The following is an 18,677-nucleotide window of genomic DNA, read 5'->3' as shown; positions in this document are numbered from 1 at the left end:
ATTTATGGACATTTCATGCTTGGGGTTGTAGGGCCCAAAAATGTCTATAACAGGTGGGCAGGTATTGTTCACCCCAACTAATCACAAAGCCTCGTTTTCAACTGCCTTCGTCAAATTAAAATATGACACGTGGAACAATTTAACCTTGACACGTGGTTGATCAATTCCAAATCCCATGCAACCTCCTCCTGATCTTTGTCCTCATCTCTATCCAAATCCCGCACAACTCGCATTGTATTTCATTGTCCATATATTGCACTTGATTATTTCCTTCCATATCCCCCCACTCCTCCTATCGACGTTCCTTTCCACCTGTTGGTGCAATTGCTAGTTTTTATATTTATAAGTGTTTTTGGGCAATCTAGTTGAACATGTTTCTTGAATATTTTATTTTATTTTATTTATTTATTTTCAAAAAATAAAAAAGAAATAAGGACCAAAACAATTGACGAAAATAATAGCCCAAAAAATTACATGTAAAAGACTAGAAAATCCCCACTTTACATCAATAAGTCATATTCTATAAATCGAAAATATATACAAATATTTATATATACAAGTCAGAGATATGATAATGTTGTGTTTATTATAGATGTATTGTAGATTTTTTTATTGAAAAGAAAAAGAAGAAGAAGAGGTGTCACGTAGGAGAAACATATGAAAGTTTTATGTTATTTGGAATCATGGTTAGTGAAAATATTTTTGTTGGGTGTGGAGCTTGATTATCTTCCTGATTCAAAGGTCTCGTTTCAACAATGTTTGGATATCCCAGTCCTTGACAGGGGTGTTAGGTGGCTTGCCCCCCCCCCCCCCCCCCCCCCCCCCCCCCCCCCAACTAGTGCTTCCTTTTTAGCCTTTCTCGTTGCGTCCTTATTTATCTATAAATCATGTTCATCACTTATCTAAATAAGCTCTTGTTAAGGGTTGGCACATTTTTCTCAATCTTTTTGTACGAATTAGTTCCCCTCCCCTTTCACACTCTAGTCACTTCTTGCCTAGGGTCTATCCCTTGCTTTCAATAATTTCAATACAAATAAACCACTTGCCCCTAGGGAGACTTCCCATGTTCTAGTTACTGGCTTTATTGGGGGTGAACTACCTTGGTCAAATCTGTAGGCTCCTTAGTCCGCTGAGTTTGAAGGCCCAACATGTACTAACACAATGCTTATGTCAATCAAGTAGTAGCTGCCGCCTATGTGTTATCACCTAAAAATGATCACCTAGCCATTTCATACTAAGTAGATCAAAATAAACCATGTAGGATTAATTTTACCATGGTAAATTCACTCTCACCATAGGAAATCATTTAGTATGAAATGGTTAGGTGATCATTTTTAGGTGATAACATTATGGCTCACAAGTTAATGCACAATAGAAGAACACAATACTCAAAACAACATTCATTGCGAAACAATGAATCAATCTGGTTCTAAGGGGCGATAACATTCTTTTAGCCCCCTTGGCAGGGGTTCGGGGGTAGCACCCCTAAAAGCAAAATTTTGAGAAAAATTTCCTTGTAAAATATTGTAATTTCATAGTAAATTTGGGTCATTCATTAGGGGAAGGATCTGACACTAGAAGTTGTATTAGTTTAGGGTTTTTTTTTCCTAGAAGGCAACCCTCAATTTATAAGTGGGAATTGTATTGCGACTACGTATTATTCTATGAGAGAAAAACATAGGACACTGTGTGTGAGAGAAGAGAACGTTACAACATGTGTGTTGTAAGATGTATCCATTCAATTTGTTGGATAATATAAAACGAAAGACTGGTTGTTTTTCCATGGATGTAGCCCAAATTAGGTGAACCACATATATTTGTGTCTCTCATTAGTTAACCATAATTCATAATGCCCTCACTCATGCTAGCTTGATTTTTTTTGTGTGATTAAGAAATATACATTCCCTCTTACCCCTTCCATGGATAGATCACTTTGAGTTGCCCCATAAAAGAATGTTTACGAAAAATTATGAAGAATCTAAATTGTAGGTTTAGAATAATAAGATTTTAAGTATCAAACTGAAAAAAGTTTTTTACTATGAATTGTTGCTTAAAGAGAAGATGGAAATCAATCTTCAAAAATTACAAATTACTTGGTTTTGGTTGATAGAGCATCTTCTATACATGCAACTTCCCATGCAAAAGATGCTCTTAATGACTTTTTGTTACCTTATTTTACTCCATCTATTTATGAGAATACGAGAGAACGAGCATTGTCATGCTCTCTGATTCCTTTTATTTATTTTTAGAGTTCATGAACCATGAAACATAAAAACATAATTAGAAAAGAACATTGCTCATAAACAACGAAATATGAAAGCATAATTAGAAAAGAACATTGTTGGCAATAATATCTCCCATATATATCTTTTCTTTTCTTTCTTTTATTTGTATAATTAAAGTTGTATATTGACCCTGTGAGATAATAACAATCTAGAGATAATAGAGTCTATATCCATTTTAAATGTGGATTTACTAAGTGCTAAGAAATCGAATTTCTTTTCTCTTAAAAAAATTTGCATCTTAAGAGATTTGATTTCTTTGGGCACTTAGTAGATTTAGAGTTAAGATAAATCTACATTGGTTTATATATATATATATATATATATATATATATATATATATATATAACAGAGTCAAAATGTTTAATTAACATAACATTACATAACATAACAACATCTTTTCCATATTAAACTAGAGAGTGCCTTTTGGCACAATAAAAAACCTTCAATGTGAAGTGTCCCAAGACTTTTCTTCTATCTATAATCCATGCGAAGTTCATAATAAATTAATAAATAGTTTAAAAAAAGTATATGTATATAGTACTTTGGTAAAAATATATTTAATAATAATAATTTAATTTTTAAGAGATATTAAATTAATGTATTAATTTTTTTTTATAAAATAAAAAATTTATATTCATATAATAATTTAATTACTAAAATTTACATAATATATACTCTATTTATATTCCTATAATAATTTAATTACTAAAATTTACATAAACATATATACTCTACTCTTTTATTATCAGATGACAGTAAAATTCCATTTATCATAATATAAAATAAAAATTAATTCTCAAATAAACAATTTTTTTATCAAAAACAAAAAATATAAATATATAAACATTCTCATACTATCCCAAAAAAAAATACAAGTATATAAACATTCTCATACTATTTTCCATTTGCTAATTATTTTAATAAAACAATATCTCATGATAAATAAATAATAAACTTAAATACGTACACCATTTTCTTTTTTGGGAGAAAAAGGAAAACTTAAACACGTACAGTCTAATTATTCCATTCAAATTAGATCAAAGGGTTAAACTTCTACTCTTAAACGTTAACATAGTGCAATGACATTTCTTAATATTAATTATATTTTTAATTAACATTATTTTTATTTTTAAAAACTATATCCTTGATATTCAATTTGTGATTTCAAGTCGATTTCAATTCATTTATAGTATACAATATTTTTATTTCTGGAATGTTTTGGGTGAATATTTTATTCATTGTTAAGAATCACGAGAAAGTATAATGATGATAAGTGGAGTGTTCACAAAAAAAATATTGGACGAATGGAAGTTTCTACTCTTTTTTTTTCAAAATTCTTTCAATATAAATAACTATAATATTTATATTAATTAATTTACATAATTTTTATTTATTTATTTATTTATGATGGAATTATATTTTTTTTCTATTGTTTTTTTCATATCTTGTATTTGAAAGTATAGTTATGATTAAATATCTTATGTACAAGAAAAAGTTATACAACATGGATACCAAAAGGTTTCTTAAATTTTCTTTTATTTCTAACCAAACCCCCACCTTTGACTTAAGTGAGGGTGGTATAAGGATGTTCGATTTTGGTTAGATTATTAGGAAATAAATGAGGAGATTATCTTGCAAAACTCTAATAATATTAAAAATATCATTACTTCCAAATTTAAGGAGCAATTGTGGGGAAATACACAAGTGGAGGATATCATTACTTCCAAATTTAATGATATTTATTTATGTTTAATTTAATTTGTAATTTTTTTTTTTTATAATATATTTGTTTAATAATTTTTTTATTATAAAAAGGTTAAAAGTAAAAATAATTATATATATTTTAATAAATTATTATTAAATAAAAATTATAATTTGTTTTTTAAAAATTATTTTTTTTTTGAGTTGCAAAAGAGTACTAAAATTTTTAGGTCGGGTTTATCACTCACTAAAATGGTTAATTTATAGGTGAAAGTTTTTCTCCCATAGCTAACACCCTCACATAACCACAAACACTTGATGATATTCCATTGTATCTCCATCACTTGCTTTAGCCATATGATTCTTACCCATCCAACATGAGCACATGGACGAAGGTGGACTTTTACTCAAAAGGTACTCTGATCATTTTGTAATTGGGTGTTTATGCTTGTTGGTTTTGGGCATTTGATATGGATTATGGGTTGATATGGAAGAAGGATGGGCTTTGACTGTGATCTTATTCTCTCACCTTAATAGGTGTTTAATCTTTGTTCCTGGTCTAGTGGGACCTCCCTTAATGACCCAATGAGTATAGGAGGGGCACTACTTGGAAAGCCCTGGTTGAGATAACATAGTTCCATTTATCCCTATGTCATGCTCAACACTTTCCATTATACATTACAAGCACATATCTCACCTCTATTCTTCAAGTTCAATTGACCATTGGTTCTTTGGGATTCATAACCCATCCGTCCACATCCTTGCGTAAGGCCTGAAAACTTTGTTCTAGGAGGTCGATGTAGCTAAAAAAAACAAAAAGAGCATATCATGGCCACAACAAAATCAAAGGAAATATCAAAATGCAAAATATGGCTAGGGACATATAAATTAGCACTTGGGAAAAATCCTAATATGATCTCTACCTCACTCATTATGACCATCGCCAGTTCCTGTGCACATGTTGCTCTATTACATCATAAAAATGAACCCTTGCATGTCCCAACCCTGATGAGCGATAAACAAACTCATCATTAAGGGGCGCTGCAATTTCTATATCATTTAAAGCAATATCTAACCCTTGAGCTATGAGCAGTAATACAAAGAAAAATCAATAAAAGTAAAAGGTGCACAAGTGCGGTGGAAAAACAAAGACCGAGTTGGTAGGTCATGCATCAATGATTGCTCCCTCTTCACATCTATACACTTAGGATGTGGATACCCACATCAGTTGATCCCCTTGACCATGACACTTGGCCATGAAGTCTTATCCTCTATGTCACCATTATTATTATTCACTAACACCTATCAATTGAAGGGTGGACTAAGGAAATGTTACTTCCCCCTTGGGGCTGTAGACACTTAATAGGGTTGTCCTTTAGCCACTCCTACCTAGAAGGAAAACACCATTGCAAGTTCAAAGCATTGATTTTGGAAATGGATCCTTATATGAAGTATTAAATATCCCATGACGCTCAATATTGGTTCACTTAGATGTAATAATGATTTTTGTCTCTAATGACTGGTTTCTTTCCCTAGAATCTATGTTGTGATTGTCAGGTGGTTCAACAACCCATGTCTTGGGCACCTTTTAATAGGTACCCAAGCCATTAAATAAGTATATTGGCAGAAATAGGTGAAACATTGAGACTCTTGGGCCTCCTAGCAGTAGCAACATATCACACATGTTCCAAAGCACCTTCCACACCTAGGAAACTGTACCACTTTGCAATATATTTGATGATTCTTCAGGATGACACACGTGGACCCAACATGCCCCCAGGCTAGGCTTAGAACCAAATGATAGATGACAATTGATTTAGGGCCTATATGAGGATGGTATTATCTCCACAGACTAGGGAGGGATAGTTTCACCTAGAGAGCCATAAACTCTGGAGCAAAGATGGATATTTTGAGTAGTTGGAGACCCATAGAGACCACATTGTGGTGTCCCAGTTAGATCTTCAGACCAAAAGGAGCCATTGAAGTAGATTTGAGGGCCAACCCTCAAATATTGATTTTTACATGCTTCTACATCACATTTGACACATTATAGCCCTTAGACATGACACTTGGAGGCTATTTTATGCATGGTATCAGCCCTAGAAGCCTAGTGGCTTACACGTGTGGGCTTATTTGAGCATTTATGGTTGGAGCTAGTGGGTTGGATTGTAACCAAAGCATATGTTGTCATCAAGCTTATTTTTAGGGTTTTATTAGGCTAATTATATGTCATCCTCCTCATATAAATAAAGGAGAGGATCATTCATTCTTTGTAGAAATTTGGTGATAGAATTGAAACTGCTCAAGAAATTATATTAAAATCAAGAGACACAATTCTACTCTATTAATTTGCGGAATGGAAATAACAATTTAGAAAAACATTCATAGATATGCAACGAGAAAAACCACAAGTACATAGTTATTTCTAGAGGATCCCAACTTGGAAAAACCCTCAAGCCTCTTTGCATTAATCAATAGAATAAAGAAACTATTACAATTGATAGCTCCAACTCTGAGCTCAACCTGCAAAAGAATAATTGTTCTCACTACTGACTGAGGACCTCCGGCCAACACTTAGCCACTTTATTCCTCCATCAACCTCCTATTTCCTTGTGTAAATTCTAAGGAATTAGGCCCCCATTTTTTAGGATTTTTCCTTCAATTGATTACACAATTACCAAGGTTGGATCTCTAACTGCATGCAACACCTGTACACTCAAGACTTGTTTACTACTGATGTTACTATACCTTGGAATATCCACCATAGCTTGGGAACTCAAACTCTTTGCATGCAATAGCTATTTTTCGTTGATTGATCAATTAACTGGATGATCACTAAGTTAGACTACTATCCCACAACACACCTGACCTCCAACTAGTTCTATAAAAAATTAGAACTAGTTTAACTAAATACAATTGGAAATGACTAAACTTGATTACTACAAATTAGCAACCACAGATGCATAACTGAACTCCAAGCCCTCTAACTTGAATTTACTGAGCTAACTGAGTGACAAAAGCCATCTCACACTAGTTAACTACCTCCAAGTTGTCCTGATGCAAAAATTTGATTTACTCAATTTGACTAAGGCTAGATTCAAATTGAGCCTTTCCTACTACACTTTCTAACACTCCCTCTTAGAAAGAAAGGGATTTTTCACCACCTCTATCTAGAACTTGCAGAATGTAATGTCACACAACTCACTCACACTGTTTTTGTTGCTACTGCAACAACTGAAACTGAGAAGCAAAAAAAACACTGAATCAACTTTGTCTCTACAACTACCTACTGGGAAGATTGCACTGATGTTGATTCTACATTGTACCTCTTACACTACTTCAACACTCCTTTGTGCTCCTCAGCTTTTTACTACACCAACCGACACTGGTCCTTCCACTACTGAACACTGTGGGCCCCTGTAGCAAGTTAATGATCCATGAGGAGGACACCTCAATGGACCCTGCCCAAATCTCCGCAATTTTGGGACTAGTGCTCTACATAGCCCCACCTCACACCTAGAGGTATGGCTACATGCATGGTGAAGTCTATGTCTAGCTTGTAGATATTTTTCACTCTAACTCCAATCTGCTTCCCTTGCTCAGCAGCTACATGTTTAAAAAATAATTTCCCTTTACTGAAAATAACATCATAGACTATATCCTCCAATACCACTACATATATAAAGCTCTTATTCAGCCCAGGTACAAACATAACATCTTTGAGGCGAATAGGGGATTTCGACTCCCTCTTAAAGGTTACCATACCAATTTCGGTAGCATTGTACTTTCCGTTGTCCCCAAGCTCAATATGTGGCTGGAAATCCTCCTCCACAGTACTAAAAAAATCCTTGTTGCTTGTTATATGGTAAGAGGCACCATAATCTAAGTACCAATCACTCCTCATCACAAGGCTTTCCATGCAAGCAAAGAGGGTAAAATCTAGCTCGAATTGAGAAGCCAAGAGGGTATTCTACAGGTTCCTTGTTAGATTTCCTCTGCGAACACTTTGTTGCATAGTGTCCAAAGTCATGGGAGTGAACACACTTGATCTATCTCAAGTATTTCTTCTTTCCATTATTTTGGTTGGAATCGGCCTCACCTTGGGACTTCTTTCTCTTGGCCTTCATTCCCTTTCCAACTAGAGGAAATGTCCTTATCAATTTTATTCTCATCAAGAGAAGAAGATGCATTGACATAGACATTTTGAACAACTCCAGGTTTGATAGAAGAGGGGTATGGTACCCTCAATATTTGCCAAATTATTCTCAGGATTCACCTCATGAATAAATACAAAAATCTGAAGTGACTCAGTAATGTTGGGTGAATAAAAATATTCAATATTATTCTCAAGGATTTCAAGGAAAGAGGATCGATGATGACTATCATCCCATGGTGTTTCATCTTGCATCATGATCTCCATGATTCTTTTGTCGGTGGAAAATGTATCATTGAAAGGGTCAGAATGTGAATTTGAATCTTGGGAATGATCAACCCAATTGACTAAGTTATTAGTATCTGAATTCAACGAACAGGCCAAGCAAATAGCTTCATATTCTATCTCGATGGGGTTGAGCAGCATACGGTCACCAAATGAATCAATGTTAGAACTGTCAGGTACTATCCAGGGATTAGAGGGAATAGGGAAAGACAAAATTATGTTGATTTAGGCAATCAGATTATGGATATCGTGAGGAGGGAGTGTGAAATTTCCCATTAAAGATGAGTATTTAAGCAATCTTATCCCAACATGTTGATGAGGGTGTGTGGATTCACCTACAAGTGTAATACTCCCTTTGATTTCAAAATCAATGGAAAAAAGGCAAGTTGATCTATGGCCACAATTCCCCCCTAATGAGGGAAATAAATCATTCTAATATAGGTTGAGACAACAACTGCCATGGCATAAAGCCATGTTCGTCCTAGCACGAGGTTATAATCTAAAGGTCCTTCAATCACTTCGACCTCTAATGAGACTATTTTACCAGCTAATTCCATTTCTAATGAATTCAGGATTTCGTAAGGTTTAAATACTCTCCCATCAAAATCTTTAAGGGTTGGTGGTCACTAATTAAGCTGTGGAGAACCAATGTCTTTCCAACATGAGCATGACATGATGCAAGTTGAGTCACCTTAATTTACTATTGTGCGGTAGATAGTTTTACATCTAACAAAAAATTGAATCATGAATGCCAGTTGGAGAAAAATTTTAGGAGTATGTTTCTCATGATTAAATACAACAAGATTCAAATCCAAAGTATCTAATCCTCTGATCGTTTCTAGTAAAGATTTATTTTGGGTAGGATGACTCTACAACACCTCAAGAGCTGACATGGTTGAAGGAGTTTGAGCTAGATCCTCAACTATGTTGTAATTTTGTGCATCTCTCGCATGAGGGTTAAAAGCTAACTTATGAAACACTCCTTTAAGAGGTTTTACAACCAATTCAGTAGTTAGTTTCTCTATCTAGAGAGGACTAGAGGCAAGTTTAGTAGAGCTAAAAGGTTGATCATCAACCTTTCTAGTTGAAGGATTTCGGTTTCCATAGTCCTTATTTCTTGTAGCCACCAAGACACCATTCTTGTTGCTAATAGTTGTGAAGATCATTACCTCGGAAGATGAGGATGGATTTTACACAACCGTATTTGTCTCCTGGTTTGGGAAAGAACCTGTCAAAAAGATAGGTGCAGCGGATGCACCTTTCAAAACCCTATTGATCCTTGCATTATGTGGGTAGTATTTGGTGAAAGGTTCATCATTACAAATGATACATGGGTAATGAGGGTTTCACTTCTCATTAACAGATTGATTCTTATACTTTTCCAGGTTGTTGATATTTTATTTTATTTGGATTAACAATGTTTATATCAAAAGTACTCATAGAAGCAAGATTGGGAGGGTTTTGATTGGATATAGTGGAAGAATATTTCAAATTAGTTTTACTAGAATGTTTTCTCACTGATTATTTACCAACAGAACCAACCATGCAATAAGAAATATGTGATGCCTTCAAAGGGGCAAGTGGAATAGTATGTTGGGATTGTCGAACATTGGGTATATTGTCATAGAGCATGCCAAATTGGGTATAAGCCAAATATAGATATTGAGCATGAAAAATGACTTTATCTTCAGTAAAGAATTCACCTTTAGAATCGTCCTTAGTTATAGTAGAGAGAAGGGATTTGAAAAACCACTCTGTCAATAACTAATCAAGAAGTAAGTTTTGACCAATCGACATCGATGCCTCCACTCATTAATACAATCCAATTTGTGGGTGGAGTCATATTGTTCAACAAGGTCAAAAGCTCAGTTTCACTTTAATAACAAATATTTAATTGAAAATGGGTAAGAAACATAGTTTCTAAGGAATTAAATTTGTTGAATGAATCTCATGGTAATTCAACCTACCACTTACTCATTGTACCAGCAAGAGTTATTTGGAAAAGCCATAAATGAATTGGGTCAAAATTTAAGGAGTTAGAAGAATACCATAAATGAGAGTTCATAACATGACTGGATGAATATTCTCCAGGATTTCCATTAAATTTTGGAATGTCACTCAGAAATTTGGTACGAATACTCAGCCACTAGAGAAAATGATAAATCAGATCATTCATTAGCTAGGATAAATTTGGTAACTCAAGTGTTGCAATGAATGGAAACTGACTATCAAATTTTGTCTATGGAAGTTGACCTTGTGGATCAAGTTTAATTGTGCGTGGAAGATATCCTGGGTATGACAGAATGGGAAGAGAAACCGGTATTTACATCCCAAGATGAGGAGGATTTTTATAACCAGGATAACCATAACCGGGTTGTCCAATTCCATGAAAAACTCAATAAGGTTGGTACGACTGAGTTTGGATTTTTTTGGCCTTGATAAGGCATTTGTGGTATAGTAATTTGACCAACAAGCATTTATGAAATGCCTTGGAATGGTTTCCCGGATGGATTTTGTATCTTTCTAATATTGGGTTGACTGGTTGGCACTTGCAACATGCCATGTGTAGGTTGGTTTACTTGCAGCTGAGGTATGGACTGACGAAGAGGCGGAATTATGCACGCTGAAAAGGTTGTGGATATGGGATTTGAGAAATCTTAGATATCATTGGAGTATACTGTATTTGAGACAAATCCTGAATAGGTTGACCCATTGGAGGTGTAACTTGGGTAGGTTTGACTATGCACTAAGTAGATTCTCAAGTAGGAACCTGGGGCATAACCAGGGTAGGTTACAAGGGTCGGGTCTAAATTAAGTCAAAACCAGGCTAAATAGGTAATGTAGGATGCCAAGGACTAGTAGCCATTCCTAGAAATGGAGGACCCATAGGAACATGTTCGAATAGGGTGGAGCACCAACTTGTAGCATTTGATCAGCATATGGGAATAGTCTACCAATAGGTTTCCCCCTTACTAGAGGATAAGGGCCTGATGGAGGCAACTTCCCCCCAGGAGGAGGGCACCCAGTGTTGGATGGAGTAAGTTATTGTAGGTGTCCCAATCTACTGAGAAATGGACCATATTGATGTTCTAAAGGAGGTTGGGGTGCAATAGGTGATATATATTGTGAGGTAATCATCAAAGAGGGACCATATGATATTCCAAATGAATACGATAAAGGAGAATTTCATGGACTATACGACGCACCAAAAAAGGTTCCAGACAATGACTGGTAGCTAGGTGGTACTCATGGACCATTATACAAATGAGTTTTTGGTGAAGTTAAAAACATAGAAGTTGTTGCAACTTTGATCGATTCACTCATGATAGCAGACACAGGTTGAGAGACTATCATTGACTTAGTCATGGTTAAAGTTCTCAAAGGATTTTCTCGACAAAAATTCAAAGTTGAATAAAAACAAGGAGTCCTAGTGAAGGAACTTATGTATGAGGACGAGGAGCAATAAAAGGACGATCTTGATAAAGAGGATTCCCTCTTAAATGGATGGGAGATGAAGGTAGATACTCTTAAAAGTTGTTCTATGTTAGGACCTAAATATAGAGGTTGTGGCTGAGATAAACACAAAGGAAGAGAAGAAGAATTCCATGAAGTAGTTGTTTCATTTATTTGAGGTCCCTTAGGTTGTATAACCTTAGGTTGTAAAGTATATCAATCTGGAAATTTAGTTTCAATGACCTCAGTTTCTTATTTTTCAAGGGCTTCAGTTTCAACTGTGCCAGGCTCACCAATTCGTAAAGATGTAATTTTGGGTTCAGTACTGATGGGAAATGATGATTCTGGTTGATTAATTTGGGATGTGGTTCTAGAAGGGGTAGATTTTGAAGCACCACATTTGGTAGTTTGTGTTTTCTTATTCTTACGACGACCAAACATTACCTTTGGAGGTAGAGGGAATCCTGCATTCTATGTGAACGACATGGTTGTTTAGAATGTTCTTCCACAATGGATTAATCAATTTTAAAAATTAAAAATACAAATAAAAGAAAAGGGGCAAATAGGAAAAAAGGTTTACTGAGTTACTGTCAATTACAATATATCGTTTCTAGTACGTGCAATAAATCTCCCTAAATGTTGTGTTTGGTATATCACAGTAAACAAGGCAGTCAACTCAGTTACCTATGGCAGGACAACAACCTAATGGGGACTTCCAAATACCTGGAGGTATGTGGAAGCACAGTCTGTGGTATTGTTGTCTAATGTGTCCTATACAATAGGAATTATTCTGATATACTTTTCATACGGGGAGTGTCATCCGATATACCCCAAGGTACGTGGAGAACGGTCCAATATACTTACATATGTGGAATACCAACTACCCCTAGAATGTAACACAGAAAAATAACGTCAGCCCCTACGTTTAATGGTGTTAGAACACATATTCTATCCTATACCTCTATGTGTGTCGTTAATGTTCCAAATGCTCCTTAGGTTAATTGAATAAATTTTAGTGTAGATCTTCAATTAAGTTTCAATTTCAAGGCTCATGGTAAGAATTCACCTGAACTTAGTATGATGCAACTAGCATGATGAAAAAACTCTTTCATTTCAATGAATATCTATCTATGGGAAGGAGGAAACAAACAATGATGCATCAATCACATACACCACAATCAAGAACTTCCTAATTAGATCTTTCAATGTATTATTCCAATGCAATTCAAAAAACATATGTGTAATGTAAGAAATGAAATTTTTTCTTTTCTTTTCTTTTAAATTTTCAATTGCAATGAAAATGAAAATGAATCTATATCATTGACCAAAAGAAATCACACATACTAGAAATGTAATATGAAAATTATTTTATCCAATCAACGATCAAGACAAGTGTTCACAAACCCTAACTGACAAGAAGAAAGAAAGATAAAAAAGCTCTCATCAAAAGGCAACCAATCTCAAATGCGAACACATTGATGGCTTTATAGAGACAAATACTAGTTCAGAGACATAGGAAAATCCACTGGATGAAATCAAAATTTAGATTAAGGCATAGAAAATCATTTTTTTCATTCTACAAGAACCATCACAGTCTATATACAGGAACCAGTGTGATGCATCACACATACAAAGAGAGGCAGGTGCATTGGGTCACTTTGTCTCGGACCTGAAAGTGCATTGGGGCTATTTTGTTCAAAAAATGAAACAAAAACCCTACCAAGCTCATAATTATGTTTTCCTAAGACTGATTATCTAAAAACACCAGGTAAAAATTTCATGTAATAAAGTTAATAGAGGAAAAATAAGCCCAAGATCAAGGGACACTTATTCCAAGTTGAATGTTGGGCAAATATCCTAGTGGGCATCACTTGTTTTGTTTATGGCTAAGGGAAATTACCAAAGGCAATGGAAAAGGATTCGAAAAGGAAAAGAGGAATTAATTGGAATATTATTTATGAAAATAAAGGAAATTAGGAGAAAACGGAGGTGAAATGTCATAGGTTGCATGTGAGGAGGAAATTGAAGGAAAATAGAGGAAAAATGAAGAAATTAGAGGCATCAATGATAAAAATACATTAGGGAATCAGTTGGTAGATTTTTTGTTAGTTTATTTTTGGATTTAGTCTCAAAGAGGAGAAGAGCACCTAGAATAGAAGGAAAGAAAGCAAGCAAAGGAAGGACAAGGAAAGCAAGGATCAAACAAAGAAAGGTGGATCAGGAAGCTTCAACAGAAATACTTGCAGGTAAAATATTTCATGTATGGTTTCCTAGCTAGTTTTGACATGCATGGCATATGCATGTGTGTATTTTTTCTTCTTTGTTGTCAGTGGCATCGATTTTTATGGATTTTAATAGTGCTTTCAGTGTGATGGGATTCTTTCTCGGTTGAGCTATGGATTGTTAGAAGCTTTTGGATCCAAGTGAGGTGGTCTCAGGAAAATCCCAAGGGTTGGGGGTGGAGATGATTTTCTCCAGTAAGCCCTCAATATGTGGGTGGAGACAGGAAAACTCCTCAAGGGGCGGTGAAATAATTCCGAGGAATCCAATCTCGGTTTGTTTTTGGTTATCTTGGGACCAATTTATATGAGATCACGGTATGGTGAGGGTGGATGTGGTTTAACCTATGAATTCTCTTTGTTCTTTATGGATGGTTTTATCCCATGAGATCCCACATTCATGCTTGGAATATGGCACTCGGGTGATTGGCTAAAAGAAACATTTGGTTCATCCCAATCCATGGTTGGGTCATATGTGGAAGTTCCTATCTTAGTTTCCTTTTTCATATGATTAATAATAACTAAGTTTCTCTTGTTTTTTATGAGTAAATGCACTTTTTATTATGTGGCTTTAATTATTTTTCTCTCACTTTTATTTATTTGGTTATATGTTGGTTATAAGAATGATTAATTAACATATCTAAGTATGGCTCTTAACACATTTCTATTAATGAATGTCTAGATAATGAATGCAAGACCTAATTGGTGTCATGACAACTATTATAAGAAGGCATTGTTCCTTCTTGTTTATCCTCAGATAAGTTTTTAGATTATGTTCAACTTTGCATTCATGACATGTAGGTTGCATGTTCATCATGTCTTTGATGAAATGTCAGTCCGGTTGGGAGGGGTTAGGTCAAGTACTGGTTCATTTTTTGGCTTATAAGTTGTGTTTGTGTGTCATTTATCATTTCTAGAAGTTTCACTGAGTTATGGGCATATGTGTAAGTCCTGGCCTTGAAAAAGTGGCTTAGAATTTAGGACCACTAGCATAGAATTAACTAGAAAATTCCACAGTCACATGGAGGTAGGATTGTTAGTGCGACTAGAGGGCTACAATTTCTTGCATGCCTTGGAAAGGGAGTGACTAGGGCTCTGGACCAGTGAAAACGAGAGTTATCTCAGGGGTTGGATTGCTCCTGGAGGTCCTCTAACACATGAGGGAATTCAGGATGGTCTTAAGTTGTTGACTCCATTTACTTAAGGTCATATAGGAGGTTGAGTCTTATCATAGTGACCTTCAACTTATGTTTACCCTGAAAAAACCATTGAAAATGGGTAAATGTGGGAGGAGGCAGTTACAGGGTGGTATCGGAGTGGGTTATGCTCTCTTTGGGTAAAGTTTGATGTTGTCATCATTATGGATTTCATGCATGGGGTCATGGTGTACGATTGGTATGGTCATGCATGATGTTATTATATTGATATGGTTATAATTATACATGTACCAAGCTAATGTTGGCTAATCTTGCAGATGAGATAAGCCTCCCTTGAACAACAATTAGGTATGGTTTTGATTTTGGTATCTATTTGGTTTATCTGACATGGTACACTTGAAGGAAGAAGAGAATCAAAGGTGAAGAGAAAAATGGTAGAATATAGTTCTCGTGACTTTGCCTACATATCAATTGGGCAACAAGGTGGAGAGAATTCTTCTAGTATAGTAAATATATTGAGGAGTTTGAGGGAAGAGAGATCAGAAGTTCCAAAGTGAACAATGATAGGTTGGCTGAGGCTTAAGAAAGACTTGAAAGGGCTCAGGAAAAGTAGGTAGAGGTCAGTGCAATGATTCTTTAGAGCTTGTCATAGTTGTAGAGATAGGGATAATTGAGGATTAGTCAAGAAAAAGAAGAGAAAATTAATGGAGCCTATGGTAGCAGGTCTTTTTCTGGATACAAGTTGGATATAGGGGATATAGTTAGAGGTGGCAGATCACTAGATACACCTAATAGGAGGACTGGTATGTGTGGGCATCATTCTATTTCCTCATCCAGGAGACATCATCATAGTCATCACTGTCATCATCCTTATAGGAGGGATGAGTACTTACCTGAGGAGTTCAAGAAAGCCAAGCCACTTACACTCGATGGAGAGATGAAGAAGTCAAAAGATGTAGAGGCATGGGTGCTTTGGATGAAGAAATTCTTCGGATTGAAATTCAGAGAACATGAAATCCAGGGTAGCCACCTTGAGTCTCAAAGAGAAAGAAGATATTTGGTGGGAATATGTGAAGAATTTCAAGGGCATTCGGGAAGACGAGTTGGTTTGGGATGAGTTTGAAAGTACTTGTCGATGAGGTACTATGATGACATAGCTAAGGATTTTTATGAGCTACAGATGGGTTCTATGACATATGATGAGTATACTAGTAGGTTCTTGTAGCTATTGATGCATATTCCTTATCTCAAGGAAGAGAAGGCTAATATTCATAGATTCATCAATGGATTGCAAGTAACATATAGAGACCAGATTGAGTTTCATGAGTCTAGATCATTACAGGAAGTCATTCAAGAGATAAAGCATAGTTATGACTAGTCAAATCGCAAAGTTGATCCTAAGCATGACTTGAAAGGAAATGAGAAAGTTAAAGGGAAGTGGCCACCGAAGCGGGGAAGGCCTCGGGATGTAGGCAAGAAATAAAATGTGGTTCCATACAATAATTTCAATGTAGTTGAGAAGGGACATGGGTCACAGCTTGGAGAGCATCATACTAGAGGTGATGGTAGGGGACTATTCCAATGTTGGATATGTGGCAAACATCATCGCAAGAAGGATTTTCTAATGTACAAGGGTGGTAGGCATCGGATCTATATTGCTTAGGAGGCCTATACAATTGGGGATGTTAGTCATAAAATTCCTCGGATTTATGCAGTTGTGGAAAACAAGAAGGAAGGTCTCTAGGCATCCATTATTGAGATGGAAGGCAAGCTCTATGGCCGAGTTGTTTCTATTTTGATTGATCCTGGATCAAATTATAGTTATGTTAATCCTGACTTGGTGGATAAGTGTGGCTTGACAAAATAATTGCCTGCAGAGTAGTGGTTGGTGTAGTTGGCTATAGGTACTAAGACAAGAGTTCATCATTGGGTATGAGCTTGTGCATTCGAGTTGAATGGTATGCATATAGTAGCACATATGAATGTACTTCCATTGGGACTGTATAGTATACTTTTGGGTATGGTTTGGTTGTACCTTCACAAGGCCAAAGTACATTGTTATGACAATGATATTGAGTGCCTGGATGATAATGGGGAAAAGATAATCTTGCAGGGAAAGCAGAATCCTACATCATTTTATATGGTCATGGCTATGCAGGCTAAGCACAATTTCAAGAAAGTATGTGTGATGTTTGCAGTCCATATATCTAGTGACAAGGGTAAGGATGTTCAGGATGCAAAAATCTTCAAGAGGTACCATGTATTACAATAGTTTCAGGATGTGTTTCTAGCATAGATTCTAGAGTTTTCTCCTCACATAGAAGTGCACTTTTGTGTTGACTAGGTACTATGGGCGGCACCAGCATCAAATGAACCTTACACGATGAGCACACCAGAGTTAGTAGAGTTGAAGTTGTAGCTGAAGGAAATGCTTTATAAGGGATACATTAGGCCAATTCTATTGCCTTGGGCTACACCAGCATTATTCATGAAGAAGAAGGATGGTACTCTCAGGTTGTGCATTGACTATAGGTAGTTGAACAAGGTGAAAATCAAGAACAGGAACCCATTACTAAGAATTGATGATGTGTTTGATCAGTTGAAGGGAGCAGCAGTGCTCTCAAAGATTGATCTGAGATCAGGATATCATCAGGTACGCATCAAAGAAGAGGATATCTAAAAGACTTATTTCGAGACCAGGTTTGGGCATTATGAGTTAGTTATAGTTCCATTTGGTTTGACTAATGCTCCAGCTACTTTTATGTGCTTGATGAATAGTGTGTTTCATCCTTATCTGGAAAAGTTTGTTATTGTATTCATTGATGACATCTTGAAATATTATACGAATGAGGAAGAGAATGTTGATCATTTAGCAATAGTGTTGAGAGTACTAAGAGAGCATCAATTGTATGCCAAGTTTATCAAGGGTAGTTTCTTTCAGACGAAGGTGCATTTATTGGGACATGTTGTTTCCAAGAAAGGCATCAAAGTAGATCCAGAAAAGATAAGGGCCTTCATGGAGTGGGTAGCTCATAAGAATGTGGATGAAACTAGATCATTCATGGGGTTAGTAGGTTACTATAGGAGGTTCATCAGGAACTTCTCATGCATTTCATATCCCATTACATATTTGTAGAGGAAAGGGAATAAATTTGAATGGACAGAGGGATTTGCAACCAGTTTTGAGCAGTTGAAGCGGTTGTTGACAAATGATCCATTTCTTAAGATTGCAGATACAGATAAAGCGTTTGTGGTGTGTACAGATGCCTCCAAGAGAGGACTTGGTGGAGTATTGATGCAGGAGTGATAGGTGGTATGCTACGAGTCCAAGAAACAGAATGAGAATGAGCATAACTATGTGACT

The sequence above is a fragment of the Pinus tabuliformis genome, chromosome 4_2, assembly GCF_031772625.1.
Source record: "Pinus tabuliformis cultivar Carrire ecotype Pingquan chromosome 4_2, CPIR1, whole genome shotgun sequence".
Lineage (NCBI taxonomy): Eukaryota > Viridiplantae > Streptophyta > Pinopsida > Pinales > Pinaceae > Pinus > Pinus tabuliformis.
Note: the sequence above shows the minus strand (reverse complement) of the source record.